Below are 13,627 nucleotides of genomic sequence, written 5' to 3' on the forward strand. Positions count from 1 at the left end.
TTTCATGAGTTCTGGGCAAATGTATGTTCTGATAACACTCTCTATTTAATTAAACAAGAATATTAAATAGTACCTTGACATTTTCAGAGGCAATACCACATTAATAGCTCCACAGCAACATATGGAGAAACTTTCGAATCTTTCCCGCTGAACTTAGTGTTAAAGGGCATCTCTGGAAACTAACCAGCCAAGGCTTTCCGGAAAACAAGGTGCTCCTCACTACACAAGATGGATTATAGATGTGGAGTTGTGAAGTCTTGAAATGTTGCTTTCTTTCCTCTGGAAAATGCTTAAGCGTATTGAATTAGTCCTTAGAGGTTATAATTCAGTTAACTGAGATGGCTGAATTTTGTCAGATTTATTCATTGTGCTTCATGTGTACAAATAGAAGCAAATCCCTCAACATACACCTTAACACTCATGTGTTGGATTACTCTAAAATAGAAATTGCCTATTCTTAGTTTAAATCTTATTCACCTAGATTGTCTGGAGACTGATATATTCAATAGTAGCCTTTTTTTTGGTATCATGAAAAAAAGTATTCTAGGTAATTAATTTGCATCAAAAGACTTAAAAAGAAAACCACTGCTATATTTCTTTTATTTTTCACCTAACCTAGATGACATGGCAGATAAGCCAGGGAAAAATTAGTAAATAGCACAAATTTCATCTTAATTTTTTGAATTTTAATAGTTTGAAGAATTAAAATATTTAATACTTAGGGTGCTAAATGTGAGGTTAAGAGACTAAGTAGCAGAATAAGGTTTAGTTTTGGCTGAAAGATTTTTTGATGATATTTGCAGACCCATTATTTTGTGTCAAACTGTCATTGGGGTGGTATGCCCATCAAAACAAGGATCTGTTAAGTGGATAAAATGAGCACATCCATAAAAGGAGTAGAAGAGCTAATGAACTTATAGTTTCTTCTAATTTAGAGATATTTGTGCTTGTCTTTGTGGAATTGTATGAAGTTGATTTGGAGACAGTTACAAATTTACATACCTAAAACCAGGTACCATTTTGAAAGAAAATTAAGATAAAAATGAGATGTCAAATAGCCAAAAATCAACAGAACAGACAAATGTAGGATAATCAAAGAAGAGAAAATTAAGAGAAAAGTCTATACTGAAAGCTTATTATAAAAACCAATCTTTTGGGATGTGCTTCTCTATAGCTTGGGAAATACTTGATGCTTTTAATTTGGGATTCCAGAAATGGTGTGGTTTCCATGTTTTTATCGATTTATTTCACCTCGAATTTTTGTTCACTGCAGGCTCCTTTCCTCCTGGCTATTGTGATTACCCAATTTCCCCGGAGGGGTTGTTGAAAATGAGAGGAAAACAGGCCTAGCAATGATCTTGGATCATGTCCAGAAAATGTTCTTAGTCCTTGGAATACATTACATGGAGGATGCCACTCCAAGCCTTGTAAATGCAGCTTGGGAAAATAAATATGCTTAGAGTATTCACTCTGAACACGAAAGCACAGCGTGGTTAACAACAGGAGAATTGCAGAGTATGCCAAAACATAGAAAACATAAACATTTCAGTTTAGATTTGTTGTCTTTACCCAGGAACTGGGGCACTGTAGAACAGGACAGTTTGCATACCTACCTAACACAGCTGAGAGACCTTGGGCTCCAAAAGCCAACAAAACATCGTGTCTGAGAAGTCTCTGAGGATCTAAGTACAAATTGAGCAGTGCAAAAGTAGCAGGGCTAGTGGTGTCTTTTGAGAGTGACATTCCGTAGCAATTAAGATTCCATACCTACTATTGTTTACTTAATTCACAACCCCAGAATACAAAAGAAAAGTGACATTCAGAATCTGAAATGGGATGATCACAGTAAACATGTTTGAGTCCTTCCTTGTTTGCTGGAGAACAGTGAGGATGATAGACGCTTTCATAAAGGCAGGGCTCATGATAACTAAACCTACATAGGAGAGTTAGAAGGGTGAAAGATTTCTTTCTGCATAACCACAAGGTAAAGTATTTTATCAAGTCCATTGTAATTGCTCCATAATGTGAAGCAAATTTTAATGCTGCTACTTAAGTGTCAGGGCTAAAATGAAGTTTAATAGGTAAGTCAGACTTCTCTATTATTCAAAATTTAAATGTGGAAATTCCAAAGTGAAGGTTTTACTCTACTGCTGATAAGTTTGCAATTTTTTTTTTAAATTCAAGAAGATAACCAGCTATCACAAAGACACATACAGGACAGTTGAAGGGTTTCAATGTTTTAGAATGATTCTGAAGTTCTAAGATATTTGTCTCATGTATTATAGAATAGTAGTCTGCCACTTTTCATTATCTGAATTCTAATATTTTCTAGAATATACTCATGTAAACATGATATAAACAAAGTGATTTAAATAATAACATTTCCAGAAAAACATTTCTGCAAGTTTTATATATATTTTACATATATACATAAATGATATAAATAATGTACAAAACACACATATTTGTTTTTTTTTACAAAGTATTGTATAATGCTTTGTTAAAACCAAAAATGCATTTAGTGTAAGATGTTTCCACTGTTCTATAGATGCCTAGAAATCTTAAGAATATGTATCAAGTTATTGCAAGGTATTCATTTGAGAAGTAGCACTCCAAACTAAACCTGTTGGTCTCTTGGAAGACAGAAAACCGAAGCTTGTCCAAGAGCAAAATCTTCCCTTAAGGTTTTTGAGAACTAACCTGGAAAATGATGTTATGATTTCACTATAGGATTTGATAGATTGTTTTATATTCCTTTGAAATTATTAGCAGAAGCTGCTGTGCCACTCAAGTGAAGGGTTTGTGCCAATTAATTCTGTGAAGTCTCAGGGCAGAATGATCACTTCTCTATTCAAAAAAAAACAGAACAAGAAGGGTATCAGAGATGTATTATTTCCTGTGTTTCTTTTAAATTATTTTTGTATGCTTCTTAGAAACTTCACCCCACAAGCTTTAAAAAAAAAAACGTAATCAGGCATGCTTCTGTGTCCCTGGAAAGCGTTTGTGTGTGTGTACACATGCATGTCTGTATATATATTTCAGTCTTTTAGGAAGCTAATGCCCAAATGTTCTGTATCTTTAAACTTGAGGTAACAGATGATCAGCTGGTGCAGATGTCAATATAGTTTTTTAAAAGACAGACTTGCCAGTGTGGTTTAGTGTGTTTATTTATTAAATGGAACAAAAAATCATTTTATGTCATCCTTCATCTGATTTCTTTATATTTTTCTGTTTTAATATATTCATCATGCTGATCAGTTTTTTATGGTTTAAACAAAATAAGAAAAACCAAATATTTTAGCATTTTAAAACACATCATTATGGCCAAGCCTAGAGCCAATGCAAAGTGAAATTATTTCTCTGAACCTTCTCAAAATTATTTATTTTATTTTAAAGACTCCACTTTAGGGATTACCTTTTTAATCCAGGGCTATTATAATATTTCTCAGAACTAAAATTTGTGGTACCCTTAATTACAATGAATTTTTTCTTTCTGCCCAGTAAAATTCCAAATTAATTGCTATTTTTTTCTCAATGTTTAAAAAATGTGGTGCTCATCAACTAAATGCTTGTTTTGGCCATGAATTATTGATTTTTTCCTGCTATTTCATCACACCATGCCTTGAGACCTAGTTATTCTTTTACCTAAATGTTTCTGTTTTTTCCTCTAATAATTTCCTATCTACTCTATGAACACAATTTATCTAACTATGCTGATCATGGCATTTCCTTATGTTTCTTACCATCATTTAAATGTTGACTAATTTTTTTTCCTACTTAGAGAATTGTTTTTGCAAGCTGTTCAAGTAAGAATTAGGTCTGGCAACATTTTTAGATGGCCTATAAAATTTACATAATGATTTGGCCATGCCCACATGAGAACTATCTACATATACAGAAGTGCTCTCTTTAATCTGTTACAAGCATGACTTCTATTAAACCTGTAGGTAAGATTATTTTCTACTTTTAATGCAGTATGTTTGTTTTTATCCTGGATTTTGATTCATTAGTCCATGTGGTTTAAGTCTAAACTAAATCACTCTGATATTCGGAATTTCACCTTTAATAATGTTCTGGAAATTTTCTTTTAAAGGTAATATTAGAAATCTCCATTTCAGTCTTTCATTATTTCACTAGCATTACATGATGCTCTTGTCTTTTGCAATTTAATATTCAAATTACATAGATATTTTTTATTACTGCATGTTAAGTCCTTCCTCAACTTATAAAGCAGTTAGAACGTACTAATACTTTAATACTTCTGTAAGTAATGAGCTAGCAACTGAAAAATATTCATATATTATACATATATAAGCATAAGTGTGTATGTGCCTAAATGTATGTATGTATACATTTCCGTGATTAGTATTCCCTAAAGATTAAAGTGATAAAATAAATGTTGCCTAGTTTTACATTGGTAACTAATGCTATGAGATAGTTCATAGGTCAGTAGAATGAAATTTTATGTTTTATTTAATCTAAAATAATTCCGTCGATTGCTACCTATATATGTTCACTGTTCATTTTCTGTTGTGTCTAGATATTATTTTGCTCTTAATGTAATGTCAGGTTAAAATTATTCAATTTGTGCAATGATTTTGAGAAAAATATGTAAAATTAGATTTTGATCAAGGGTAAATGTATTTTTTTTCTTTTAAGAAAAGAGTATAGGCCCTTCAGTCAGTCAGTTTGGCTTCCAGCCCTTGTTCTGCCAAGTACTAGCTGTGTGAACTCAGCTAGTCATCTAAAGAGCTGGTCATCTAAGGTCCTAGTCATCTAAGGAGATATGATTAGTCAGCAACGTAATACATGTGAAATACTTAGCTCCACACCTGGCAGGTAGTAGGCTCCTACTATGTGTTGACTGTGTTATTGTATGATCATCTTCATTGTTCTTTGTTCTTCAAGTCTTTGTTCACCCATTCCATCTAGAATTACAATGCAGGTTATACCAAAATGCTTCTTTTTCATTTGCTGAACTGTTAAAAAAAAGTCACTTAGTTTTCTTTTAAATGGTATCTACTACTAGAAGATATTCTTGTATCTGCATATAACCTTACATTTTAAAGTTTAAATCTACTATCTGATCTTCAGCTTAAAGGTAGGTAGACTTTATAGGTTATCCCATTTAACAAGAAAGGACAGCAGGAATACAATGATTATTATGTCTTGCCTAGTTCACAAATCCTATTGCTAATAAAGGAATCACATGGCCCATGTGATTCCTCTTCCAGAACTCTTGTTACGCATCTGTCATTTGCTTCTCAAATATGTTGCAATATTTATTACTCAACTTACTGTACTCTTCCTCTTTTATTTCACAAGTGTTACATTCCATGAATCAGCTTGTCCAAAAGTACTGTTAAAAGGATTTTTTTTTTAACTCTACAAATGCTAAAAGAAAGTTTATTTTTTTTTTGTATGCTCAAAGTGGATAAAGGCTTTCAAAGCATGATACAATCCTCAAAAGGAAATGACTCAAAGTTTATGGAATAAAAATGTAAACATTTCTGTAAGTTACACATACAAACAGAAAAGTCAAAATTGTCAAATTAAAAAAAAATTGTCAAATGTCCTAAGACTGTTTTCCTACTAATTATTAAGAAAGGGACAAAGCAATTTATGTAAAAAAAGGTGAAAAGGATATTGTTACAAGTGTTTTAAAATAAAAATGGCTAATATACTTTAGAAAATTATAAAATTACTGGGGGAAGGTTAACACACACTTAACATTTGTTACTTCTCAGGAATACAATTGGGGATTGAGGCTTCTCATTGTATACTTTTCTATAATTTTCAATATTTCTTTCTCTCCATACTAAATACATTTTTCTAAAATAAAATTGTGCATAATAGCCAGTGATGGCCATAGCAATTATTTGTTGTTGTTTTTGTTTTTTTGTGTGTGTTTTGAGACAGAGTCTCACTTTATTGCCCAGGCTGGAGTATAGTGGCACAATCTCAGCTCACTGCAACCTCCGCCTCCCAGGTTCAAGCGATTTTCCTGTCTCAGCTTCCTGAGTAGTTGGGATTACAGGCATGTGCCTCCACACCTGGCTAATTTTTCTATTTTTAGTAGAGAGGAGGTTTCACCATGTTGGTCAAGCTAGTCTCGAACTCCTGACCTCAAGTGATCCGCCCACCTCGGCCTCCCAAAGTGCTGGGATTACAGGTGTGAGCCACCAAGCCCAGCCACAATTATTTGTTAAGCAAAAACTATGTCAGGCTCTGTGCTAAATCCTTCAAATTATCACTTTTAATCTTTACAGCAGTTCTGCGAGGGAGATATTTCTACCATGTTTAAGAGAGGTAAAGTAGTTAGCAATAAGTCACACACTTAGGAAGTGATGAATTCCAAATTCAGACTCAGATTCCATTCATTTTCCTAGCAGATGTTCTTAATCCGAATCAAACCATTACATATCCATGGTATGAACAAGCAGTATAATAGTCTCTCATTTCCACTCATTCTCACTACTTGTAAAGCATTATGATGGTTATAATAGTCTTGTGTGTATCTGTTTATTCAACTTATTACCAACTATGAGCTTATTCTATACTATGGGGGTTCAGTGGTGAATTAAACAGACAAGCCTCCCCCTCCTCGAAAACCCAGCATTCTAGCTGGTGCAAAGATAGGACAAAAACAAAAGTCAATTGGCAGAATTTCTTCGATGGTGATAAGTGACCTGTGGAAAATAAAGCAGAGAATGGAGAGGGGAGGAGGCTTGTAGGAAGTGGGGGTGATGAAATGGGGAGTGTTGAGTGCCTAGAAATTTTCAGGCTCCTGTCAAAGTATTGTACACTACTCATCTCTTAGCTCTTATTATTACTCTTTTATTTAGTTTTCTGTATTCTTTGATTATGAAAATGAGAGCAATGAATATGTTAATTAACTTGATTATGGCAATCATTTTACAGTGTATACACATGTCAAAATGATTCATACCTCGATAAATCTGGAAAAAGAAGAACAAGCAGTTAACTTCCAATTGCAAGTCAATACAACTAGGACCCGGTAGCCTGAGGATTTAAACTTACATCCTTCCAATTTCTAACCCTATGTGATCTCTTGCAAAAAAAAAAAAAAAAAAAAAAAATTTCCAAAGAATCGTGTCTAAACTGACTGAAGTAGATTGAAAAATATATCCTGTCATTCTAATAAATTAATCTAGTGTCATAGTGGGTTTACATAAAGCAAGGTATATGCTCACATAAAACACATCCCTTCAAAATATGGTGGGTGCATAGTCTTTAAAAAAATGAGGCCGGGCGCGGTGGCTCACGCCTGTAATCCCAGCACTTTGGGAGGCCGAGGTGGGCGGATCACGAGGTCAGGAGATTGAGACCATCCTGGCTAACACGGTGAAACCCCGTCTCTACTAAAAAAAAAATACGAAAAGTTAGCCGGGCGAGGTGGCGGGCGCCTGTGGTCCCAGCTACTCGGGAGGCTGAGGCAGGAGAATGGCTGAACCCGGGAGGCGGAGCTTGCAGTGAGCCGAGATCACGCCACTGCCCTCCAGCCTGGGTGACAGAGCGAGACTCCGTCTCAAAAAAAAGCCCCAACACTCTTTACTTTACAATGGGTACAGCATTTTGCTGTGTTTTTGTTTAAGGTCTTTATTTTTCTCAAAATCCATGGTTGCAGATTTGACTCAGCGGTGTGCTTTCAGGTCTTGTATGCTAAGCTACTCAGGAACTGTTGTCTGTGGGATTGAACACTTAACAGCTGCCTCTGGGAATGTAAATTTGATTCTTTGGACTGCTCATGGGACTCTGTGACATTTTCCTCTCCAGTGACAGCAGATTTGAATGGCATTAGGCTCCTGATTAAATAATACCCAAGTAAGTTTAATGTCAACTTAGGCATCTATTTTGCATGTATTTTTTCTGAAATAATCTTTCTCTAATTGTGATCATATTTTCATTATACTTTAGTCCTTTAATATGTTTAAAATATGCTCTTTTAAATAGGTCTTATCTGAACCCTTTTGTTGGTAATCTCTTTCTGAATTGTCATATTAGAGTGTGAATGTGTGAGAATTAAGGTTGAGAAATAAAGTAGCTTAAATACAAAATAGCTATCTACAAAATAGATATTCTTAACCGAAATAATATTTGTCTTTATACTACCATTTTATATCGTGCCATCAAGATAAAAGGTCACAGTTATTTAAGGGAATTACCTTCTTAAGTTTCATGAAATCATTGTGAGTTATTCTTTTCTAACTGAAAGCATAAATTATAAAGAGATTGCACATGGTCATTTCTACTTTATCCTAATTAAGTGGTCTGAGATTTGAAAAAAAGGTAATAGACTTACAATATTTTTATGACTTATTTTTTAACTAAATATGTCAGTAAAAACTTCCCCAGCGAAAAAAAACTGCTTGAGGAGAAAAGAGTGTTTGGGGTTCTTTTTCAGTTGTATGGCACTGCTTGCAAGTGAAAGGATTCGTTGTGTGCCTCACATGCCCAAAAAGGACAGCACGAGCATTCTAACTATAAGGACTGGTTTAAATATGATCTAATGAACTAAATATATTTCTGTCTGTTATTCTTAGGTTGCTTTACTTCTAAGGTTGTTTGAATGCATTTATCCAGCTCTCCTATCAAATACATGCCAGGTTAACCCTGTGAAGGTTTTCCTGTATGATTTTGAGAATTTCTTTGTAAGAACAGGGTCTTGATAGTGAAGGTTCTTTCCCCAAAGTGCAAGGCCTTCTGTTTTGATTCAATATCAACATAATGCTTTTTTTTTTTAAAGTGACTTAAGTACTAAAGATTATCCTCAATAGTAATTCTACTTAGACATATTTTGGTTGAAGAAATTTAAGGAATTTATTTTTTGTAGGAGGACTGTGCTGTGATCATGAAATTTTTGTAAAACTTACAGAAAATGATAAACAGTTAAGAACTTCCAGCTAGAACAAGGCTGTTCCTTTTTTTAAGTCAGTTTGTCATCCTTGCTGATTGACAGTCTCCAATTGTTTTTTAAATTATTAGTCTCACAGTATTTCAGAATTACGCTGTATAAAAAAGTACATTAAATTTAAACTTAGTAAAATAAGTTTCTCAAGCTCAGTCAAGACAGGGAAGTGAGAATATGATTATTCTTCCCAATTTACTCTTTCCACCCGCGGTCTCAGTTCAGCATCTGAGAATATGTTAGGGGAAGCTCAGCAAGTCCGTTCCTTTTGTTTTTCTGGCCTCTGACTTACTTGGATGGGAAATAGCCAAAACAAAAAAAAAAAAAAAAAAAAAAAGCTGAATATCTCAGATATAGGTAATGGGTCTTTAACAGAACATAAAAATAGATGCTTATTAGCCATATCAGCAATGTGCTGTGTGGGGGATTTTTTTTTTCTTTCAATTCCTCTGGCAACAAACCACACACTGGGATCTGACATTGTAGAGTGCTTTCTTTTTCTTTTTTTTTTGGGAGGGGGGTGTGGTTGCATATTTAAACTCTCACGCATTTATGTAATGAGGACTGCTGTGTAGGACTTTTCTGCAGAATACCATTTGATCCTATTAAGAATTGTCCAAATATTGGAGCATTTGATTGAAAAATCCTTCTTAGCCATTTTAAAGGTAAGTTATATGATTTTTCTTTAAATAAAAAAGATGAAGGGACTTTTCCCATCACCCAGATGGTGGGAGGTGACATTACTGTGTAAATACTCCTAAGAAGTTATATAACAAGGACAGGAAAAAAGGTAGTAACTGTTTTCTTAGTCACTAGGCTTTATCTAAAAATCAGGTTTGCATTATTTTCAAGTTATCAACCTTCCTATATTTTATGCTTAAACCATACCCAATGGCGTTTCATGTCATATGTATAAGTTAATAAAGTGATTTACAATCCAATTTGGATTATTATAAAACTTTCATTATACTTAGGCTATTGATACATGATGTTTAAATGATGAAGATCATTATAGTGCAGACCAATATAATGAGGTTAGATGTTATAAATGACTTACAGCTCTTAAGTCAACATGTTGTCTAATATGCAATTGTTAACTACTTATTACTTTGCAGAGTCATTAGCTTGTTTAATTTTCAATTTGAATTGCACAACTTTTGGTGTACCTGACTTGCTCTACATGATCAAATGCAATGTGTATTTTGGATATGTGCTTTTTAAGTTCTTTTCTGTAATGAACAAAGATATTGTCATTGTTACTGGGAATAGCAAAGTATATTACTTTTAAATAATCTGAAATTTAATTAGTGTAAATTAGTAGAATAAAAATAAATCAAAATTAATGTTTTTTTCAATTCAGGAAGATTACAAATAGGACTGAATTATTAGATGATGATGCCAATTTGAAGTAAAGGAGAAATCAATTTGGAGGAATTAAGTAAAAGCCTCAAATTGGTTATATATTAACTAAAATTATAAATAACTGTAAATGGCATAAATTCTCTAGAGTATATCCCAGTTTCTGCAATCATCAAGTAGCATATTGAAACCTGTTTTGTAAAGATTTGCATGTACTTTTTAGTCTTTTTCTGTGTGGTTTTAAGTCAGTAACGTGTGTTGAAGCTAAGAAAATATTGCTTTAAATATTGGTTCACAAGGAAGTCAAAATGAAATATTTAAAAATGTTTGTTATATAGAAAGTCCAGTGGTCCTTTGGAGTTTACAAGAAAATAAGAACTAAAGTAGAAATCATTTAATTTACCAGACTCATTAGTGAACCAGAACAATAAACCAAACAGAGAACCATCAGATAATGGGTTAGCCTGGGTAGAATATTAATTACAATTGGAGGTACTTGCACAGAGTGTACTGAATTTGGAATTTACCTTGGAAGTTATAGTTGCCACCCTATTTTTTTACAGAATTTTTTTAACCTTGTTTACTTCAACACATTTGAATCCTGCATGTGTGTGTATTTCCTGTGTGTTTCCTGAAAAGGAAAGTTTAAGATAATTCTGTAACTATCAGATAGTTAATTCTGTAACTATCCTCAGAGCTAATCAGAAGATGTTTTTGTTCACTGGCCCAAGATGTGTCTAAAACTTGCAAGTATCATTGTTCTAAACTAGTAGCTGTCTTTCCATTTGCATATTTTAATTCCATACATATATGATCACATTTCATTATAATCTAACTATTTTGCAAATAATCATTTCTACTTTTGTAAAATATACACATTTATTAGATTTTTAAAACACTTGGCCAATATGAAATAACACTTTACTGTTATGGTTTGAAATGACACTTCATAGTAATATTTCAAAATAACAATAACATTTTCTACAATATAAATATTTATATATTATTTTACTTCATTTCATTTAATACTTGCAACCTTATTTGATGTAAGTAAACTCATTTTAGAGAAAACTGTATTACAGACAAACTTCAATACTAACACCCAGAACTGAATCTACATTTCTTGGCTTCAAGGCCCAGCATTTTTGGCATTACAAACTTTATAGTGTCTGTTTATAGTAGAATTTGGGGTGTGGAAAAAACACGTTAGCATTCTTGTCTAAGGTTCAAAAATTAAGAATGGGTCTAGATAATACTCTTTAAATCAGTATGAATTTAAGAGAATAATTTCAAACCTATAGTAATCTCTGGTTCATAAGTCTTTAAAAGACGAGACTTGTTTCTAGGAGGATCACAAGTATAATATATAAAGTCCAATGTATTTATTGCATTAATTTGTAAAGACTACCATCAAAACAAGTTTCAAATTGCAATATTTGAGAAGTATATAATTATATTACAGATGTCTATCAAGTTTTTTCCTATTTTACATTTTTACCATCATCATATATTCTGATAGGACGGAAATGGACATGAGATAACTTCAGTAAGATAAGATGCTGGAGATCTCCTAGTCCAGTTATTTGAAAATTATCTGTGGAGCCCATGGGTTCTTTGGAGATGACTCAGAGCCCAAGTGAAGTGTGACTGGAAAAGGGAAGAGGCACAGTTTCTGCTCCTTTCTTTTACCAAATAGCTCTTCTTGGAACTATCTTTGTATATTGGTATTGTGCATAAAATTTACCTTGAAAGGAGAATTCTATCTCTAAACACGATTTTATAAGGAATGACCTAATGACCTTACGTTGATGAAACATAATCATAGTTAAATGATTGTCTTACACCCATTTCTACTACCTTGAATTTGAATCTGCATTTTTACTCATGTCTATGGAACTGTGTCTTTATAAACATACATAGTTATGATAAGACTGTGAAAAAAGTTTAATTTTAAAAATTAACTTCTATACTCATGCAAACCGTTGAATGAATTCCCCCAAATCCTCCAAAAACTAGATTTTATGGACAGATGCTGTGTTTTTTAGGTAAGGAAAACTCTCTGTATCAAGAGAATGGAAAACAGAAGAGTGTAGTCTGGTTTTCTATCCTAAGAAAAAGTGGGAGGAAGGCTTATAGATAGAAAAAAAAAAGAAATTTTAGCTATCTACTGATCAGTAAGAAAATGTCATTTAGGTCTGACAAGTATCTATGGTACAAGTACCCTGGAAATCTAAAAGTTTTCAAATTTCATAGTTTACATCCCAGCAGATGTTACTTCAGGGCCATGCCTTTTCTGGGTGGAGTTTCCCAGGGAACACAGCTTTATAAACACAAGGGATTAATTACAGATGCTCTGGGGACTTGCTCTAATAGTCTGAACTATTTACTGAAGAAGCTTCTTATATCTCAGTCTAATGCAGGCTTTGCAAAAAGCTTAGTCTCTGTTTCTACTGGGTTCCCGATATAGTGGAAGGGTATTTTGCTTAAAAGTTCATTACAGAAACACTGTTGACCTGATAATCAAAAAAAAAAAAAAAAGTTATATTTTTCCTCCCTCTTTCAAAGATGACCCAACAGAATAGGGTCCACTCATGAATTCTACAAAAGGAACAGGATTTATAATCTATAAACTGGACAGAAGGCAACTGAGCTGCCTATAGAATCAAGAAAGGCATGTAATCAGTCGCCTATTAAAACACATCTTCTTATTTTCCCTTTCTTCTTTATACAAGTCTCAATTAGTTTTCTGTATCTTGGCTTTCTAAATTTAAGTACTTTAAGCAGGAAGTAAATTATTATCGACACAGTATCAATATCTTGTCTGTTTTTTATAAAGGACAAGTAACAATGAGTAAAGAATAAAATTTAATCTACAATTAGCAAATGAAATTAATTACCTATTTTCATATATAAGGAGTTGTGTTATTAAGAAAACTGAGTAAGCATGACCCAAATTTTTTATGCTGTAGACAGCTAAATTTGGTGGAATGGTGGAGACAAAGTACATTCTTTCTCTGAAGATAAATATAGGTGGGAAAGCTGTTGACTACAATGTGCTATTTAACATGAACTTTTCTCTTTTGTATTTGGTGCACGTCTTATGTAGTATATTTGGTCCTCCTTTGCCTCAGGTGAATAAAACTAATTATAATTTTGTCATACGCAGCTTAAGGATAGAGTATGATTATAATAACAACACTTCATTACTCATGGTGTCAAGGCACTGAGTGATGATAAATGAACCCAACTAGTGTCACGTATTTTGCCTATTCTTACGAAAAAGGTAGACACTTAATAAGAGGCAATCAATCAGTTGAAAATTTGAACAAATAGACAAGT

General features: G+C 33.2%; 1 protein-coding gene across 3 annotated transcripts in view; it reads left to right on the forward strand.

Annotated features, from left to right (window-relative positions):
* Positions 1-13,627, forward strand: part of CD36 (CD36 molecule) — a 78,787-nt gene that overhangs the window by 30,594 nt on the left and 34,566 nt on the right. Inside the window, exon 1 of one of the 3 annotated variants that reach the window (XM_003252173.3) lies at positions 9,367-9,594. The exons of the other annotated variants lie outside the window; for them this stretch is intronic. The gene's annotated coding sequence lies outside the window, so the exon portion shown is untranslated. Of the gene's footprint in view, positions 1-9,366; positions 9,595-13,627 lie in introns of those variants that run through there. 3 annotated transcript variants of the gene reach the window in all.

Source organism: Nomascus leucogenys, chromosome 11, assembly GCF_006542625.1.
Source record: "Nomascus leucogenys isolate Asia chromosome 11, Asia_NLE_v1, whole genome shotgun sequence".
Lineage (NCBI taxonomy): Eukaryota > Metazoa > Chordata > Mammalia > Primates > Hylobatidae > Nomascus > Nomascus leucogenys.